General features: G+C 43.0%; 1 protein-coding gene and 1 long non-coding RNA gene across 4 annotated transcripts in view; both read left to right on the top strand.

Annotated features, from left to right (window-relative positions):
- The window catches only part of LOC134465097 (piezo-type mechanosensitive ion channel component 2), a 140,598-nt gene that overhangs the window by 28,998 nt on the left and 91,600 nt on the right, over nucleotides 1-20,000 (top strand). The gene's annotated exons all lie outside the window — the stretch shown is intronic.
- Nucleotides 6,371-7,002, top strand: LOC134466265 (uncharacterized). Its single transcript, XR_010038251.1, has 2 exons — nucleotides 6,371-6,451; nucleotides 6,803-7,002. It is a non-coding gene; the product is annotated as an uncharacterized LOC134466265 (long non-coding RNA).

Below are 20,000 nucleotides of genomic sequence, written 5' to 3'. Positions count from 1 at the left end.
TCATAGTGCTCCCCGTGACCCAAGTCAGCGTGGAGCGCACATTTTCATCATTGAGGTTTATTCTCTGCTTCTCCGCTCAGGTCGTCCCTGAATGACAAAATTCTGGAGGATATTCTTTCCATCCGCTTCAATAAACAGTTTTGAATGTAGGCTGACTCATTTGCACTTCCGTCTTTCTTGGCTAACGTCAGTTAGGCCTATGGGGAATAATTAGCTGACAGGAAAGAAATTAACCGTTCCGGGAACAATATTTTTTGGTTCTAACCGGTTCGGGAACGTCAATTTATTGGTGGAACTCAGAACCGGAAACGTTATAATTCCGTTTCTGTTCGGAACGGAACGTTTGGAAAAAAATAACGGTTCAAAGCCCTGGTGCGGACCTTCCTTCTTTTCATGTTCCTCACTACAGTTACCTCACTTTATTACGTACCACTCTTCCCCATGTCCGCTTCTTCATGTCACAACTTATTGGCTGGCTGGAGGGAAATTATGGATGGATTCTCATTCGGCATAGTGTTTTTCAATACAAGTGATGAACACCTCACTGAAAAAAATCAAGATTGTAATTAAACTATCACGCACAGATGGGCAGTGTTAGAATGTACAGTGGACTTATGATACATTCATGCTCAAATCTGCCCCAACGATTGAATCCCAAAGCTCAAATCCTCCAATATTCAGATGTTTGAGAATGGAAATAGGTATGGTAACCCTTTCATTTTACACGCGTACACGCACGCACGCACGCACGCACGCACGCACACACGCACACACACACACACACACACACACACACACACACACACACACACACACACACACACACACACACACACACACACACACACACACACACACACACACCCATTCAAGAGGTCAGTGGAGTGACGCCCCTGTGTCAGGACCCATGTGGTTTATCCTTTTTAATTATCCAGCCCATTTGCCATCGCTGTCATGCCTGGCTCTGGACAGCTTCCGGCCCCCCTGCCACCTGGTGCACCACAACACTGGGAATTATGGCACAGTTAAGGAACTAATGAAGCTGAGGGATTCCGACAGAGCCCTTATCTGTGTGTGCTTTATCTATTCGTTGGAAATAATGGCAACCTTAAGTAGTGCTGAGTGTGCAGCAGCTGCCTTCTTGAGAGAGAAAGAGAGAGACAGAGTGAGAGAGAGAGAGAGAGAGAGAGAGAGAGAGAGAGAGAGAGAGAGAGAGAGAGAGAGAGAGAGAGAGAGAGAGAGAGAGAGAGAGAGAAAGAGAGTGAGAGAGTATGTATGTGTGTGTTTGTGTGTGGGAGGGAAGCTGAGGTAGATGTAGTCTGAATTGAAATAGTCTAAAGGTGGGCATACACTATGTGATATTTTCAATCATGGGTATTAAGCTCTTTCTCACACTGCACCATGGAATTTAGCAATTTAGAAGTTCACATCTCACGACTCGCGTCCTCACACTATTCAAGCCGACAGTCAGATGCGAGCAGAATGCTCCCACTGTGCGACAAGACAGGCATGTTTCCCGGGTCTGCAGAGGAGAGAACATGCACACCTGAGGTGGAGATGAGGACGTGCTCAAGAGCGAATTGCGCTGCCCTATCAATTCCTGCGTGTGTAGTGTCAAATCGGGTCATAGCACTGCATTAACTGTGTGATTTACTCATGAGGGACGACCAGGATTTAAAACCGTTTTGATTTTCTTGCGACCCTGTGATTGCACGATCAAGAGGTACACTACACGATGCGAGACTCAAGATTGACCTGTGATTGAGCAAGAAATTGGTCCGACTCCCAAAAAGTCGTGCAAGTGCCACATCGTGGCAAAATCTGGCCAAAAGTCGCTCAGTGTAAGCCAGCCTTAAGTCTGAATGGATCATCCTTTTCAAGGGCTGCACAGGACAGAATACTCTAGGAATTCGAAGCATCTTAGTGCAGATGGGGTCGCCGGCGGACCTATTCACTATTTCCTGAAAATACTCCTAATACTGAAAGTATATCATAACAACATTGGTACCACCTTACCAAGTAACAGATTAAGACATAGCCATTAATTTTGCTGACAGTAAGGTTATAACATACAGTAGGCTCATGCATAGGGGTTAATGAATGCATTTGTAGAACTTTACCAAATGTGTGCGTTTAGAACTTTACCAAATGTATGCATGCATGTTCATTGTTGCAATCTAGAATGCTGCATTGCATGCATGCATCTAGCTGAATGAAGTGCAGCTTAGTACTGTACCATTGAGTGCAGCCCAGTATACCAGTGGGGTGCAGCCCAGCAATGAGGCATTGTCTGAATAAGAGGCAGGTTGCTCATAAAAAAACAGCCCTGACCTCCCCCCAATCAGCAGTGTTAGAGTCAGATGTAACTTGATAAGGCCATTCAATTCTTTGTAACAGGTAGCGAATATCGACACAGCGCTATTGAGATACTGGACATACAGTATACTATGACATAATATATTTTTTTCTATTCAGTAGGCCTGGGATTTAGATAAGGCCAGCTGATCTTGGTTGTTCAGTGTGCTGTGTGTGTGTGTGTGTGTGTGTGTGTGTGTGTGTGTGTGTGTGTGTGTGTGTGTGTGTGTGTGTGTGTGTGTGTGTGTGCGCGTGCGTGCGTGCGTGCGTGCGTGCGTGTAGTACAGTATGTGTGTGTTTGATACAGAGACCATGTGTGGGTGCTATGTAAATGCTTTGCTCTGCCCATGACGTATCATTATTATCAGAATATTATCATTCTCAATATGTCATCTGCCATCCAGCCCATTTTATACCACCTCCCCACAATATAGCCTGCAGGGAGTTCACATTTGGAGCTCAGGTAGACACCACATATGGCTAGTGGGTTGTTCGTCTCTCCAAGGCAATTTTCCTTTGTATCTCCCACATAGGGCTGCAGCAGTATATAGAATTTACGTTAACACTTTACTGTTTGTTTTTAGCAACAGCAAAATAACCATACAGTTTCCAGTGCATTGTGGTGACACCCTGATGACTCGCAGCACGGTGACACTTTGTTGACACACACACACACGCACACACACACACACACACACACACACACACACACACACACACACACACACACACACACACACACACACACACACACACACACACACACACACACACACACACACACACACACACAATGCACTGGAAACTGTGTGGTTATTTTGCTGTTGTTACTAAACACAAACAGTTATTATCCTGAAATAAATATGAAATAACTATTAGTCCAGGACCAGCCCTGTAGACCCGTTCGCAATTTGGAGTTGAGGGCGTTTCTCACTGGAATTGAGTTAGTGGGTTCCTAGACATTAAAAATCACGGAGGTGCTCGTCCACCATAGTGCCAGATTTTTCACAATATGGCCGCCAAATATGGCCGCCATTGCCTATGTGTTTTTTTTACTTTTAAACTGTTTATACACGTCAGACATCAATTCTGACCCATTTTTGAGAGGAATTCATTTCTGACAAATATATGAGGAGAATGTGTGATTGTGACCTTAAAAGGTCATTGCCAAGGTCAAATTTGCTATTCTGAAGAATGTCAATAGACTTTCATTGTAAAAATGAGAAACAAATTCTCAATTATGGCATGAGGAGTTATTTGCTGATATTGCTATGATTATTTTGTGTCAGTATAGTGTCAGTATAGTCCATAAAAGGTCAAGGTCAATGTCAAGGTCAAGGTCATGTTCAAGGTCTTTTTCCTATTCTGAGGAACTCAGCCATGTGCTTACCTATTAGGTCATTATTAAGAATAGGGAACAGCCACTATAAATGTAAATCTAACATTTCCACATAGCCAGAGGACAGCACATCACATGCACAGCAACAGTCAACACATAAAGTAGAAGATCCAGAGATCACAAGAGTACATAACTTCATTGCCTCTGTCAAATGCTTTTGCATAACATTCAGAGTGGAATAAAGCAAACACCATTGCATGCTTTCCACAGCAAGAGCCTTCACATCAAGAACCTTCTCACAACTTTCCACAGGATCGGTTCATGTTCAACCTACCAGACAATCAGATATGACCATAGTCTACCTGCTAGCTATGCCGTGGAATGCTCGAAAAATGGACAGAAACCCATACCTAGCACTTTTACAAGGGAAAATTATACAATGGGTATGGACAACTCTGATTATGCTGACAAATCATCACTTTCTGATACCAAGGGTTCACACTATGCAGCCTTATTACTGTTTCAAGATGCCTCAGTGAACAGACACCTTCAAAAGTCTCCGGTGTCGGACACAGAATTGAGCCAGGCTGATGATATATTGCAGAAGAAGTTGCCATACCAAGAGGTACCTGATCATGCAAAGCCAGTGGTTCAACCTGTCCTACCACCAGACATGCTGCTGCATCCTGAAAACAAGTAAGCAACATTACTGCATGTTGCAACTGCAAAAGGTTTATCAGGAAATTCTTGATCAGCCTGATTCGCTGTGGTGTGACAGGAGGAGACCCTTTGATACGGGCTGCTGTACACATACTTGTCTCATCTGCTGTGGTGCCAATGACATGTGTTGGCTTCCTTCCTATAATACCAAGACCCATTACTGAGTGTGTCACTGTCAGACACTGCCTATCCAACATCCAGTGTTTGCAGACAGATGAACCAGGCATCAATGGCAATTTGGTGTGACGAAACCTGTATGAGACCGAGCACTTCAAGGATCTCTTCCACTGTATTGGCCCTTTCCATCGGACCCATGTTATCCTCATTTATCAGGGGAAATTGCTTTGAGGTTCTGGCCTGGATGATGCATTGATGGAGTGTGAAGTCTTTGAACCTGCCATGTTAGAGTTGTTGTTAAATGGCAGTCATTATGTCTGAGCTCTCACTGGTATGCTGATTGTGGAGGATGTGATCAGGACTCTCCATTGGGAGGTATTCTGGCCTCACAAGGACAAAGCAGACTATCCAGTGCTTGCACAGGTGCAGGCATGGCACACTTCACTGGCTTCAAATCACGTTGCCCAAAAGAGTCGGAGGCCTTGATTGAGCAAGTGGAGAGCCTGAATCAAAACTTTCTAGATTTTGTGAAAGAATGTGAAGTGAAGTCAGAGCTCTGCCAATTCTTTGGAGTTTGGCTGGATTTGGCGGCCATCATTAATAATGCTGTTGTTGAAAAGAAAACTATATGTTGCTACCATAGACGATTCCATGCCAGTCTTCGCACAATATGACTGCATTAAGTTATGGATCATGGTATCTTGCACTGTATTCCCCAACAGTACAATGAACTAGAAAAGTTTACGCTGTAGTACTCAATATAGCAAAAATGTCCAGATGACATACACATTTTAGGTGTTCTCAACAGGTTTTCAGGTACCAATAAATTAACTCTGGTTGGCATTGTGTTTTTAAGTACAACTGACATCCTAACACAATGTGTGGTTAGATGTCTTGACAACAGCTGAGGCGACCATGGAGTAGTGGCTAAACAGCTGGTCTTCAACCTCAAAGGTTACAAGTTCAATCCCCAACATGGAGATAATCTTACCTACTTCCTAGAACATGGTATGAAAATGTTCAGATGGCCACCAGACCCATGACTCCAGCTTTAATTAGCAATATTTTTCACATTTAGTTTTGAGCGAAATTACAAAAGAAAAATGCTTAGGTAAAGCAAGACAATGTTTGAGCTGCTGTGGTCTGGATAGGGGAATGGCCACAAGATCAGAGGATTGCAGGTTGAATCCTGTATTACCAATAAAAAACCACTCAAGTACATCTTTATTGTTTATTTATGAAACTGTGAAAGTTACAAATTCTTTAAATCATGTCAATTGGAACTATACAGTATCTGAGATATGAGACTATGGATGTCAGTGTGTTGGGCTTGGGCAGTCATGGACTAACAGTTAAGCAGTTGGCCTCAAAACATGATGGTTTCAAGTTCGATTCCCAGCACAGGATGTTAGTAAAAAAAAAAAAAAAAAAAAATCACATTCAAACATCATTGTTTTGGTATGATGTCAGTTGGTCGAATTTGAAGTGGAAAGTATGTGTGAAACACATTTGACTGTTAATTATGAGTAAGTCCAATACTTTCTAACAAACAGGGTTAACTTTCTACCAATACAAACCCTGCAGTTGAGTGGTGTAGGGGATAGTCCTCTGCATATAGCAATATTGACATGTCCTTATCTTGAGGTTGAGAGTTCGAATCGTAAGGCTGGGTCACTCACTTTTTTGGTTGTTTTAGTTGTTTTTTTTTTATTGTTTACCAGCTTCTGCTTTGTGTAAAGAAGAACCCATCCATGTCAGAACCATAGAAACCATATTTTATTAAAATGTAACATAAAATACAAACTTCTCTAAAAATGGTGAATCTGTCAATGGGGGATATATTTACTCAACACCATGTGACCATCAAACCACAACTGACAACTTGGCATGGAAAAATGTGTCTATCAACCTCACTTCAAGGTAAGAAAAGACCCATAAAAGTGTATTGGTGTGTATGTGTAGTAGTTTACTATGTTGCTGTGTGTGACATTAGGTGCTCTTGATGCTACACTGGGTGTATGTTTTGTTAGCAACTTAGCTTAGAATGTTAGCTACTGCTAGTTAGGCTAGCACTGTGTAGGCCTTTCATACAAATCTTTTTCTTGTATCATACATCTGCAGTGTATTTGCAAGTGATGCGTTGCATTTTCATGATGACATATTGCACATTGAACTTCTGTATAAACCAGTGTAGCAATCATGCTGTAGGGGCCTAATCCAACAAGTCCTCATGAAAGCCTTAAACTTATTAGGCCTATTTATGCTCCACAGGCAGCCGATATGGGACCACCAGAACTCTATGATCCATCAGCTCTACTCAACACTCCAAAGGATAAACAACTGTGTTGTGAAGTCTGACACTATTTTGGGAGAAATGTTATTGTAAGTTAGGCTATATGGATCTCCTTCAGCCACCAACTCCTAATAAAAGATTCAGAAATGGACAACAAATAAATGACTAAATTGCCTAATGTGTTGAGGTTGATTCTTTTGTAATATATTGACTGTTGACTGTGTGGTCTAAATTTTAGATTTAGATTGTTGTGCATTGTATGATTGTTGTGTTATTGTCTACTGTTTTTGTTTGTCAACCACATGGAACAAAATAAAAAAAAAACTTGATATAAAGCATTGTTCATGTTTGTGGAATTAAAGCTCATGTTATATTTGGTTTAAACAGAGGGGTGGTAGCCTAGTGCATTAGTATAAACCAACCAATCAATAAACCAACCAAGATTTTTTTTGGCTCTAAAATGGGAAAACATAAAACTTTTAATTTTGAAATCAAAAACTTAGAGCCAATATAGCTAAACAATGCTGTGCTTGTTTACTTAAAATTTTTAACTGTCTGCTAAGTACTAATTGCATTGATTTTTGCACCATTCTCGAAATATTTATGTCAATGGAGCATGTTAGATCTTTGAGTAGCAGCTACTAAAACATTCAAGATTTTATTTTTTCTCATAACATTTGTTTTCACATAACATGTCTGATTTTATGTAAGACTTACACAAACGTTTTAGTTTTCAACTCAAATCTTTTGTGTAAACCATTGTTTCTGTGCATTTTAGAGTTTGGAGTACATACTTGACTTGGGCTGCTAAAAACTAAAAATCTAATTATGGAATTGAAGTTTTCAATCTTTTCAGTCATTTCAAAGTTTTTGATCATCTTCTGAAAGATTTTGTGTCCTGCATATGCATGCATGTATGTAGTATTTACATAAAACATTTGGTCACAAAACTAAAACTTTAACAGGAATAAGTTTCCACAAAAGTTTAGAGTTCGTGGAACATGTTGGGGAATACAGTGTGAACAAATCAAGGTTTTAGTGTTTACACATTCTGCGCTGTACCGTTGCTTTTCTGTAGGTCAGTGGGTTGTGCAGGATCGCTGATTCTGTGCTGTGGGAGGTGACGTAAAGGTTGAGCACACCATTCAGAGAGTATGCAAGGATCCTGGAGGACACTGTGCATTAGGAGCCACACACAATGTTAATGTTGTAGCAGTTTTGAGCTCTTTCTTTGATCACTGATGTCCTCAAAGTTCTCATCAACAACGCCACTTTGAAGCGGACAGAATAATCTGCTTCAGTTGTTAACAGGAGTGTCGCACGTCGCCTACGCAACTGTTTCCAAAATGGCAAGCTTGTCTACAGCTCATTCAGGCAGGATAGGTTAGTTAACAAGAACAAAACATTAGTGGGACTGGTTCAGAAAGGAATCTTCCACAGTTAAAAGATCAACCAAAGAAGACACCAGCAATCATCATAAAGGAGCAGAAGTTGGTTTCATCCAAAGACATAGCTGAGGCACATAGGAGCATGGACATTGCTAAGGAACGGGGCATGAGTATTCAGCAGATACTTTCTCATGATGTCCTTTCAGCATCACCCCTGTTTGATGGTTACCTTCCATTGGTTGTCAGTGAAATTGAGCCTCACCTTGATCTCACCCAATGGAGCTCTGAGTCTACTTATTGCACTCATGTTCTGGTAGACTTCATGTCAAAAATCCATCACATTCCTCTGGCAGAATTTCCTAATTTAGGCGCTGTCATCAATACCATCATCAACTCTGCAGCATCCTTCTGCCGACATCCATAGCTCATCTTTCTTGTGACTCCTACATTGAGATGTCATTGAAGGAAGGCGGATGCATGCAGCATACCAACTCAACAACAGCCATTGACATCATTGGCATGAACGGACAAACACCCATTCCTCACCAACTTGATAAGTTCTGGGCCTCTGTGGAGAACAAGCAAAATCTCCAGTTGTTAGTTCTAGACATGATTTGTTATCAAACCAGAGGCAATACTACTATCATTGTCAGCCCTGTTTTTGGTGGTGATGAAGTGCTACCAGCAAAGTCAGTTGATGGTGAAGAGAGCTCTTGAACTGCATTGAGGAGCCTGATGCCAGGTTGTTGGTGCATGTTGAGTGGGCTGTTCGTGTGAAGCAGTGCAGAAAAGTTGATATTGTTTCAAATGATACAGACACATTTGCATTGATTCTTAACTACAGCCTATATTTCCAAGAACTCGGTATGAAGGAGATTTGCTTGCATTATAGCACAGATGAGATGCGGAGAATGCTTCCCCTCCATCAATTAGTCTCATCTTGAAGCGTCACTGACGAAAACTGTGATCAAAGAACATATCCTGTCAAGAGACGATTGCATGAGTAGGGGGTTTGCATGAGGTTGGGACTAAAGATGCAGCCATGGTTTCTGACCAAGTCCAATACTTGGTTAACTTTGGAGAGGCCGAAATATTGACTGAGCGAGATGCAACATTGTCTTGATGTGTCTGGGCTGGGGCCAGGTCAACCACAACAGCTGTAACATTTGATGATCACAGAGTAGAAATGTACAGCAGTGGTGCTGGAATCAATGCATTTCCTCCCATCAGTAGTGCTATAAGAGGGCACATTCAGAGAGAGGCATTTCAAGTTCATAGAGTCTACAACTTACTTGCGAGAAGCAAGTACTCCAAAAACAAGGCATGAGCCTAAGTAACGTGGGTGGCAGGAGCACACACCTGGCATACTCCTTCCATTAAAATGCCTGAAGCCGTTATCACATGGTGTGCTTCAATTATGTAAATGTACAGGACGGTGTGAAAATCGCAAATGTGACAGTCATGCTGCTGGAGTTTCACGCACTATATTTTGCCATGGAAAAATGATTTTGATTAAAAAATGATAATTGTCATTATAAAACCACATCCCACTAAATTGCATGTATACACACATTCAGTGAAAAAAACAGAAAATACTGTGTGTATTATGTGTAATGTTCCATCTTGGTTAATTCATTGTGATTTGAGCTTAATTTAAGCCTAGGCCTTTCTCATCACATGTATTCATTCATTGTTTATGCTACAGTATGATGGTCCCTAAAGTGTTAAGAAATATGAAATGTTAGATTTACATTTATAGTGGCTGTTCCTTATTCTTAATAATGACCTAATGGGCAAGCACATGGCCGAGTTCTTCAGAATAGGGAAAAGACCTTGAACATGACATTGACCTTGACATTGACCTTGACCTTTTAAGGACTATACTGACACTATACTGACACAAAATAATCATAGCAATATCAGCAAATAACTCCTCATGCCATAATTGAGAATTTGTTTCTCATTTTTACAATGGAAGTCTATGAACATTCTTCAGAATAGCAAATTTGACCTTGGCAATGACCTTTTAAGGTCACAATCACACATTCTCCTCATGTATTTGTCAGAAATGAATTCCTCTCAAAATATTGGTCAGAATTGATGTATGACATATGTATTAACAGTTTAAAAGGTAAAAAGACATAGGCAATGGCGGCCATATTTGGCGGCCATATTGTGAAAAATCTGGCACTATGGGGGACGAGCACCTCCGTGATTTTTAATGTCTAGGAACCCACTAAGTCAGTTCCAGTGAGAAACGCCCTCAACTCCAAATTGCGAACGGGTCTACAGGGCTGGTCCTGGACTATATGAAATTAACACGAAATTACCACCTTATTAGCGATCCGTAAAGTAAAGTATAACCCAATTTACTATTGTGATATCAATATTGCTGTAATGTGATATCAAATTTCATAATATGGAGTTGAAACAATATTTGTTTCATTTGTTTATACTGCCAAAAGTTAGGTTATTCTAAGCGCAATACATTCTTCTCCACTTGAGCCATTGGAAGCACAGAGCAGACTTGCTACACAACACTCATGCAGAACACCACTGTGTGTTTTTCTATGGCCGTCCCCTCACACTGCTGAAAGGAGGGAAGATTGTGAATTGTTTAGCACAATTATTTGTCTTTAAAAGAGATGTCGTCTAAAAAATTGTGATATCAGTATTGACTGTAATAATCGTGATATTGATTTTTCTCATAATCGAGCAGCCCTACTTCCGCACCTCACCACGCCACGCCACCCCACCCCGCGCTCCAGACAGACAGATCATTAGAGAGGGCAGGGGCTTGACGCACAGGAAGAATGTGACCGGGCATAATCAGGCCGTCCCATTGGCCACTCCACAGCCACTTGGAAAGAGGCTTGGTCGCCTGTAGCTTTTCAGGCTTTAATCTGTGTGTGTGTGTGTGTGTGTGTGTGTGTGTGTGTGTGTGTGTGTGTGTGTGTGTGTGTGTGTGTGTGTGTGTGTGTGTGTGTGTGCGTGTGTGTGTGTGCGTGTGTTTGTGCGTGTGTTTGTGCGCGTGCGTGCATGTTTTTTTGCCCGCATACTGTACAGTTAGTATATGTGTGCCTGTCTCTGTGTGCATGTGTGTGTGTGTAGTTGAGTTTTACATCCTCTGCCTCCTCTGCAGCTATGGCGTGACCTGCCCAGGTCAGCTCATCTCAAGCCTCGCTGGCCTCCTCCAGGCAGGCTATTTCATGCAACACCTCCATGTTTGAAACTGCATAGTGAATACGCTACAGTTCAGACAGCTCTCTCTCTCTCTCTCTCTCTCTCTCTCTCTCTCTCTCTCTCTCTCTCTCTCTCTCTCTCTCTCTCCCTCTCTCTCTCTCTCTCTGAGACGGAGATGGAGGTTAAGGGGAAGAGGGTGGGAAGAAGGAGAGAGGCGGTTATCTCCCCACGCCTCATGGAGGAAAGGTCCGATTTATGAGGTATTGAAAGACACGCAGGAATGAGACACTTCCAGCAAAAAAAAGGAAATGAGAGCATTCATTTATACTGGCCAGTGAGGCAGTTAATCGAGCTGCAGTATTTATAGAAAAACCTGGAGGTATTTTACAGCTGCCAGACAGCAAGACTTTATTTTTGTCTGCAATGTAATTGCGGAGAATGGGGGACTGGGTATTGTTGGTATGATGACCTTGACATGCAATAACAATCGAAACATTTCTCACTCATGTACTGTAACTCTAGTCCATCAATTCTAGTCCAGCAACACTAATTCGTTTTATTTTCAGCCTTATAATAATGTTTCCAAAATAATTTCAGCGATTCATCAACTTGTTTTGCTGCCATCCATGGGTTGTAGCTGCACTTAACGAATTGGAAATAGCAGACCAGCTCTCTGCAGCTCCCATTTCCACCATTGTAGAACCAAAGGCAAGCTAGTTATTTCTGTTGCCCCTGAAGGTAACCCATGTACCACATGTAACAACATTTGTCACATTCACTGGACATGGCTACTGTCCTGCTTCCCATTTCTTGAGATTGTGAGAGATCTATCAGTGGTTGAAGCAGCTGTTTTTTTACTATACTTTTCTGATACCTCTACTTTCTATCTTCATGTTAATAAACATGCGCTACCACTGTGTGTGTGTGTGTGTGTGTGTGTGTGTGTGTGTGTGTGTGTGTGTGTGTGTGTGTGTGTGTGGGTGTGTTTGTGTTTGTGTGTGTTTGTGGTTGAGTGTGTACGTACAGACTCTATAGTTGGCCATCTTTTGCACTCTTGGCAAACTCAATGACAATTTGTTTAAGGACGTATAGTACCTATGCACCTAGTATTTCTGCACTGACACACAGAGGCAGTGGAGACATCCCAACAGACAAACTCCTATGTATTGAGGATAGACCATAGAGGTAGAAAATAACACTAGAGAGGACCCCGCCCCCCCTTTTACGGCAATCTGTATCGGCCATTATCTGTAGGTAGATCAGAGAAATGGAAATTAACGGAGAACGATGCTCACCTCTGTCAAAAATGGCTTAAAGGGGTCCTATTATGCTTTTTCATGTCCACTACCCATTTATTGGGTTACACAGCATCTGTTGTATGTAAAAGCTTGGTGAAAGCTGCATTTCACAAATTGGCCTCTTGGGGGAGAATTTCTCTGCCGCAGGAACGCTATTTCTCAACTGTCAGAGAACGCGTGGTTGGGTTTTCAACATTCTATAGCTTTTGTTTCCGGTACGGGTCTACGTCATGCTGTACCTAACATTGCTGCTTATGGGATGGAGTGTTGACGATGTCACAGACCATTTATTAATTGCAGAGACAGTAGACCTAATGCGCATTTGTTCATCGCAGCCACATAGCCTAGGCCTATCTGAATTTGACAGTAGGCCTATTGTGATGAGATGTATCCTATTTGTGAATACACCACTCAGTGTACAAAATAGTGTACAAGAATAGTGTAGCCTACAAGGATAGTGTAGGATTTCGCCATCCACAAGTTTATTCCATTACGCACGTTTTTTTTTGTTTTTTTTTTGGTCAATTCATACATCGGCTCCGTCAATAGGCTACAGCATCGGTCTAGACTGGAGGCTACACTCACCTGTGGCCCAAGTTATATATTTTTGTTTCATTGTGATATTAAAGCTGCATTTTACATTGATAAAATACCGGTCGGTAGGCCTATGGCTAACTGGTCAGAAACAGTTGAATGAGGAAGGTCGAAAACAGGCAGAACTTGTAACGCAGTTGCGCACTGAGAATCCAAAACACTTCCAAGTGGGTGAAAGACTCGAATCTCTCCTTTCTCTCTCTATTCGCTTCAGGGCCGTTTTGCATATGCTGTTGGCAAGACTAACTTTTGTTTGGTAAGATGTGAAAACCCTACACTTGTATTGCCGCTTGAAGCATAACATTAATTAGAAGACGTGCGCTGATATGTTATCCAAATAGGTATCACGACATGACCAGCAGCCGTTTGCATCAGCAATGTTGGCCAGGATTAGCCAGTTAATATAGGCTATGCGTAGGCTACAATTCAGTAATTAAAATGCAACGCAGTTTTGTTCATCATATCTGCAAGAGCAACGTGGATATAGGCTTGACGTCGTTTAAAACTGGTCGAGTCGTCGGGCGGCATGCCAAAAATAATGAAACTGAAACTGAAACGGATAGGGCCTATTGTTAGGCCTATATAAAAAAATCCTGTCGTGTCGATAAATACGAACAAAAAAACCACGAAACCGAGACTAGGCATAGGCGTTATTATAAGACCCAGTATGAAACCAATCCATCGAGGACTGCCCATTGCGCTTCCAATCCAGTGGGCGCATCATTTCTGCCGGGGACTAAATAGAAATGCAGTTACTAAAATGAAACCATGCACCTGAAAATACCTTGAAATGTATTTTTATGAAGCATAGCCTATCACCATTGTGCATTAGGCCTACAGACAACGAGCAAACAGGAACTCATTTTTAAAAGCCAACAACGCGTGCGCTCAGTAGCCTATTCAGTCTGGCTTGCAAATAGACCACAGAACGAATTTGAACACGGAGTTCATATCACAAATAGGGTGTCACGATATCACTGACAGACGTTGAATTGATAGGTTTGAGTCCGACAAGTCGTGCCCTTGTCTTACTGGGCGCACTCTTTCAATTTCGGACTGCGTCTTTGACAGCCAGATGGGGGCTGCCGCGGGAGCGAAGAAAATGTCCACAACTTCGCTGAATAAATAGGCCTATCCTTTGAACTGTGTACAGCAATTGCAGATGATTAGCTTATTTGATAGCCTATTTTGTGAAGGTTAACTTGTCATTAACAAGGGAATGTGATCTGATTTCAATCCCAGAACATTCTTTGTGTCTTCAAATTTCCACCTGTCAACAGCAGATCTAGACTTCTCCCACCTAGACCAGCGCGACACTTGTCTGTTTGCGAGCAGTAAACTTGGCTGATAACTTCAACTTTAGGGCTACAGTATGCAAGGCTAGACAGCGGGTTAACCAATCAGGCCCCTACTGTTGCGTTAATAATGTTTAAGATAAAGATTCTTCAGCGCAGAATATCAGAAATAAACAAGACAGCGCAGATGGCTATTAGTTTTTTTTTTTTTTTTTTTTTTTTATGGTCACAATCGCGTTATAGCCTACGCATCATATGCAATATGCGTATTATTTCATGAAACCTCAAATCGGAAGCAATCGCCTGTACCCAGCACTTTCAACCCTTTCTCAGATTAATGGCAGCCTAAATTGTCCCAAGCGATTTTGAAATCAAACTGAAGCCCATGCACGGAAGACTCGCATTGGATATGGACTGGGTTTCAGCAAATGACACAGCAAGGCGCACAAATAACAACGTGGGACTTATGATGCGTCCTTTTCAGATTAATTGTGGACATTGGGTGAACTATTTGGCTGTCAACTTTAGACATAGGCTACAGGGTTGGATTCCAGGTCAAAAACAGCTGTGCTGCTGACGTAATATTAGTAATAGAATGCTTGATGAAACGCTCCATGCTGCGTCGAGATTTCAGAATGTTGAAGGGTCTAACATTCTGCACTTCCACGCGTTTCAAACAGGCGGCGTAGGGTGCATGTACACAATGATACAAAATAATGGACATGAAAACAAGTGATCATTCAAAATTAACTCCACTAACCACAGTAAAGCAAAATATTAACAATGAAAGTTATTCTAAATAGCATAATAGGGCACCTTTAATCATGTGAAAATGTCCATCAACACACTATACAAGGACAATTAGTTGAAGTGTGTTGCTAGCTATGTTCATATTGTTGAAAAGATATTATTTGATTTTTAAATGTATTTTATCGACTCATATGATTTAAGTAGATATTTAGCCTGACATTTCAAATCTGGTCTTTGATTAATGTGTTACTTCATATTCACACAGTTTTAGTCAAAAAATTGACAGGGGTGGGCGTGTTCTCCATTGACTTGCATTGCCTGAAGGTACCTACACTACCTACGGAAGTTGGGAAGCTCCAGCTGCCATTTTCCAGTGCTGTCGCAAATTGCTGTGTCCTCTCTAGTGTTATTTTCTACCTCTATGGGAGAGACACAGTAGATGCACTGTGACAATTAGGATCACAATTTTCAGGACAATATTTTTCTCTTCTTGAGTTGATTGGGATACATCTGCAGAGGAGGAAGTCCTTTGCTCTTCTAGTTGATTAGCTGTTTGTCAGGATGTGTTAATGCAGTGTCTCCCTCTTAAGGTCAGATTAGACTTCAGCAACTGCGAGCGTGAAAAGTCGCGTGGGAGTGGCCACGAACCAATTTTGTATTCATGCATCTGCGAGCTCTGCGAGGTCCGAGGTCTCGTTGCCAGCCACATTTGAAATTGCGCGATTAGGCTACTTTCACTACATTGTAAGCACTGCGGTCATTATTAAGCAATGTTGCTTTCTATCCCGGTTAGCTAGGTATTTTCACACAAATTGCAAAGGCAATGCAGTGGTATCATTATTTGACATACCCAGTCTGTTTTCACGAGCAGAAAATGCAAGCATGTAAAGACAGTTGATTCTGCCGACGTGTGTTTACATTCGGTGGAGGAACGGTAGTAAAACCGCAGGCATTGTGCCACGAGTGTTCAACTGATGCATTGTTTGTTACTTAGCTTAGCTTCGTGTATTTACACACATTTACACACAAGGCATTAATAAAGTTTTTAACAGAATACAGCTCTGCTCTCGCAAACTACTGGCATTGCGCTGCCACAAGAACAGAACAAGGAAGTAGCGAGACGACCAATCATAGTGCCTTTTTGTCTGCGTACTCCGCGTCCGTCCGACGGATAGTTAGAATTTTTTCGAGGCGCAAGACGACGGGCGCAGAGCCTCTGAGAGGGGGGCGTGGACTCGCATAGACAGAAAACGGACGGACGCAGATTCTATGCGAGCGAAGCATAAATCTAGCTTTAGTCTGTGGCATGCCATTCCCACAATTGCTGTAAACCTTCCCTGCCTTGCAAGACAAGAGGGCACAGTGTAAAACAAGGTGTATGCTTAACTCGTTAAGACTAGTGTTGTCACGATACCAATATTTTGGTACCGGTATCGGTATCAACATGTATTTCGGTACTTTTCGGTACTAAAAATGCACAATGCTGTGTGGACTACTATAACATTGTAATAAGTGGACCGCAACACCAGTGTGGATCTCCGTGTAGAACTGTATTTTATTCTGAGACTTCCCTACCTGAGTACAGCATATGTATCCTAATTCTAGCGAGCCACCTAGTGGCGTGACATTCCATTACATCCCCCCCTTTTAGCTGTTTACCATATCCCCTTAAGTCCTTCACGTTAATTCTATTAATTGCATTTACTTATCATTTAACTCCAACAGTAAGGAATATGGTTAATGATAACAAGCTACACTGTCTCTACTGTGAGCTTACATTTTCTTCTTTCTTCTATTTCAAAACAAAACATTTCTTTCTCTTTTCCTAAAACAGAATATCATTCTCTTTTCATTTCTATTCAAAACATAACTTTTTTTTTTCTTTCCTACCTTGAAGGGCAGGGTAGACTGCCTGACCCTTCGGGCGCTGCTGTAGGGGTTTATTCTGCCCTGTTCACAGCAGGCCACTAAACTAAGTGTTACCAGTTCAGTCTTTCAGGTGGACGGGAGACTCGCCCCGATCTGGTCACAGTCACATCAGAGCTGGACTGCTCTGGCTCTGGCTCTGGATCAGGCTGGTCCGGTTCTGGAAGAGCTGTGAGCTGGGCTCGGTTTCTTCTCAGGGTCCCCGACTCTGTCTCCACGTTGTACGACCTTGGAGTCGTTGATGATGACTGGACTGTCCCGGTGGTCTTTGCTGAACGGATCCACACTCTTTGTCCTGGCTCGAGTGTGGGCAGCTCTCTTGCTCTGTGTCTCGCTCCATACGCTTTCCTTTGATTCTCTTTCAAACTTGCATCTTTCTTTCTAAAAGCTTGGAGGTCTGGCCACTTTGGTTTGAGAGTCTGTGGAGGGACTGGAACTGTCGATCGCAATCTTCTCCCCATCAGGAGCTCTGCTGGTGAGGCTCCATGAGCTAGTGGAGTTGTTCTGTAAGCCAGGAGAGCTCTTTGGTGATCTTGGTTTTTGCTTAGTATCTGCTTAACTGTTCTCACAGCTCTCTCCGCTTCGCCATTACTTTGCGGATAGCGGGGGCTGCTTGTCACATGTTCAAAGTCGAATTCGCGAGCAAATTCGGCAAACTCTGCAGAGGCCAGCTGGGGCCCGTTGTCAGTCACTAGCACCTCAGGGATGCCGAACCTTGCGAAGATCACTTTGAGTCTCTCGACTGTGGTCGTTGTTGCAAGCGTTGGCAGGTTGGCTACTTCAATGTATCTGGAGAAATAGTCAACGACTACTAGATAGTGGCTCCTCCCCCACTGGAAGAGGTCAGCTGCCACTCTTTGCCATGGCCTAGCAGGTAAAGGGGTTGTGAGAAGTGGCTCTGTACGATAGCTGGAGTACTGGCTACATACCTCGCATCTCCCCACGATCTCTTTGATCTCCCTCGTTAAGCCTGGCCACCATATGGACTGTTGTGCTCTGGCGAAGCACTTTGTCATGCCCTGGTGTCCATGGTGGATTCTCTCTAGCATGTCTTTTTGCATTGGCGCTGGGATGACTATTCTTTCCCCCTTTAGGAGAAGGCCGTTAGCCACATGGATGTCAGTCCTGTACTGCCAATACTGGAGCAGGTTCTCTGGAACTGCTTGTCTGTGTAGAGGCCACCCTTTTTCAGTGTATGCTCGGAGTTGTTTCATTGTCGCATCTGTGTTCTGTATGTTTTTGATTTCCTCCAGTTTTGTTTTTGTTGCAGGTAAGTGTTCCACAATGTAGTCGATGTAGACCTGACACTCTCTTTCCAGGCTGTCGCTCTCGGTGCTGCTCTCTGGTCCGAGTGTCGCTCTTGACAGCGTGTCTGCAACTCGACGAGCCTCTTTCTCGATTTGAGCGTATCGAGTCTCTGTGGGTGTCAGGCTTCTGGATATGTACACCACTGGTCTGAATTCTCCACCTGGCTGTCGCTGCATCAGCACCCCTCCCAGGCCATATGATGATGCGTCAGCTGACACCAGTGTTTCTCTTCTTGAGCTGTATTGTGCCAGAACAGCTGGAGAGCTTAGCTGTTTCTTCACAGCCTCGAANGCTGTCTTCTGCTGCGTGTCCCAGGTCCACACACTGTCGTTACGCAGCAGGTCTCTCAGGGGCTTTGTGAGATTGGGAAGGTGAGGGGAAAACTTGCAGACGTAGTTCACCATCCCCATGAAGCGTCTCACCCCTTCAACGTTCTCTGGTTCGGGCATGTTAAGAATGGCTTTTATTTTGTTTGGGTCAGCCTCGATCCCGTTGGCGCTTACTTTATGCCCTAGGAATTTCACTTCCCTCACACTGAACTCACATTTTTCATTTAAGGTCATACCTGCATCCTGTAGCTTCCTGAGGACTTCGCACAGTCTGTTGTCATGCTCAGCAAGATCTTTGCCAAACACCAATATATCATCGGCATGGCAGAGTGTCCCTGGTGTGCCGGCAACAATTTGGGACATTCTGAGCTGAAAATGTTCCGGCGCTGAAGATATCCCGAATGGGAGTCTCCTGAAACAATATCGCCCAAATGGCGTAATGAAGGTTGTCAAGGGCTCTGATTCTTCATGTAGGGGAATTTGCCAAAACCCCGCTGTGGCGTCTAATTTTGAGAAGACGACGGCTCCATCTAGGTTTGCCAGGGTGTCATCCACGGCAGGGAGTATGTGCCTCTCCCGACGCACACTCTCATTGAGCCTCGTCAGGTCAACGCAGATCCGGATGTTTCCACTAGGCTTGGGGACAACCACCATTCCTGCACACCACTCTGTTGGTTCTTGGATTTTTCTTATTACGCCCATGTGTTCCATTCTCTGGAGTTCTGCTTTAACTTTGTCCACTAGGGGCAGGGCTACGCGTCTAGGAGCTGACAAGGCGTATGGCATCGCTCCCTCAGCTAACTCTATCTTGTAGCTACCCTGCAGCTTTCCTAAGCCAGAGAATACTTTTGGGAACATCTGTTTGAATGTGTCATCTGGTGCATGCACTGCAGCTATCTGCTGCAACAGAGGTAAGCTCTGTATGGCTGGAAGCCCTAGTAGTGGCATCACTAAATCCTTAACAACAAACACTTCTTGTTCTGTTTTCTTTTTGCGCTTTTTCAGGGAGGCTCTGAATGTGCCCAGCACGGTCAGTGGCTGGTTGTTGGGGCCACAGATCTTCCTCTGTGCCTTCTGCAAATCACCGTCTCTGGCTTTGCAGTAC

The sequence above is a fragment of the Engraulis encrasicolus genome, chromosome 16 (assembly GCF_034702125.1).
Source record: "Engraulis encrasicolus isolate BLACKSEA-1 chromosome 16, IST_EnEncr_1.0, whole genome shotgun sequence".
Classification (NCBI taxonomy): Eukaryota; Metazoa; Chordata; class Actinopteri; order Clupeiformes; family Engraulidae; genus Engraulis; species Engraulis encrasicolus.
The sequence above is the reverse complement of the archived record's forward strand: the minus strand, read 5'-3'. Positions and strand labels throughout refer to the sequence as shown.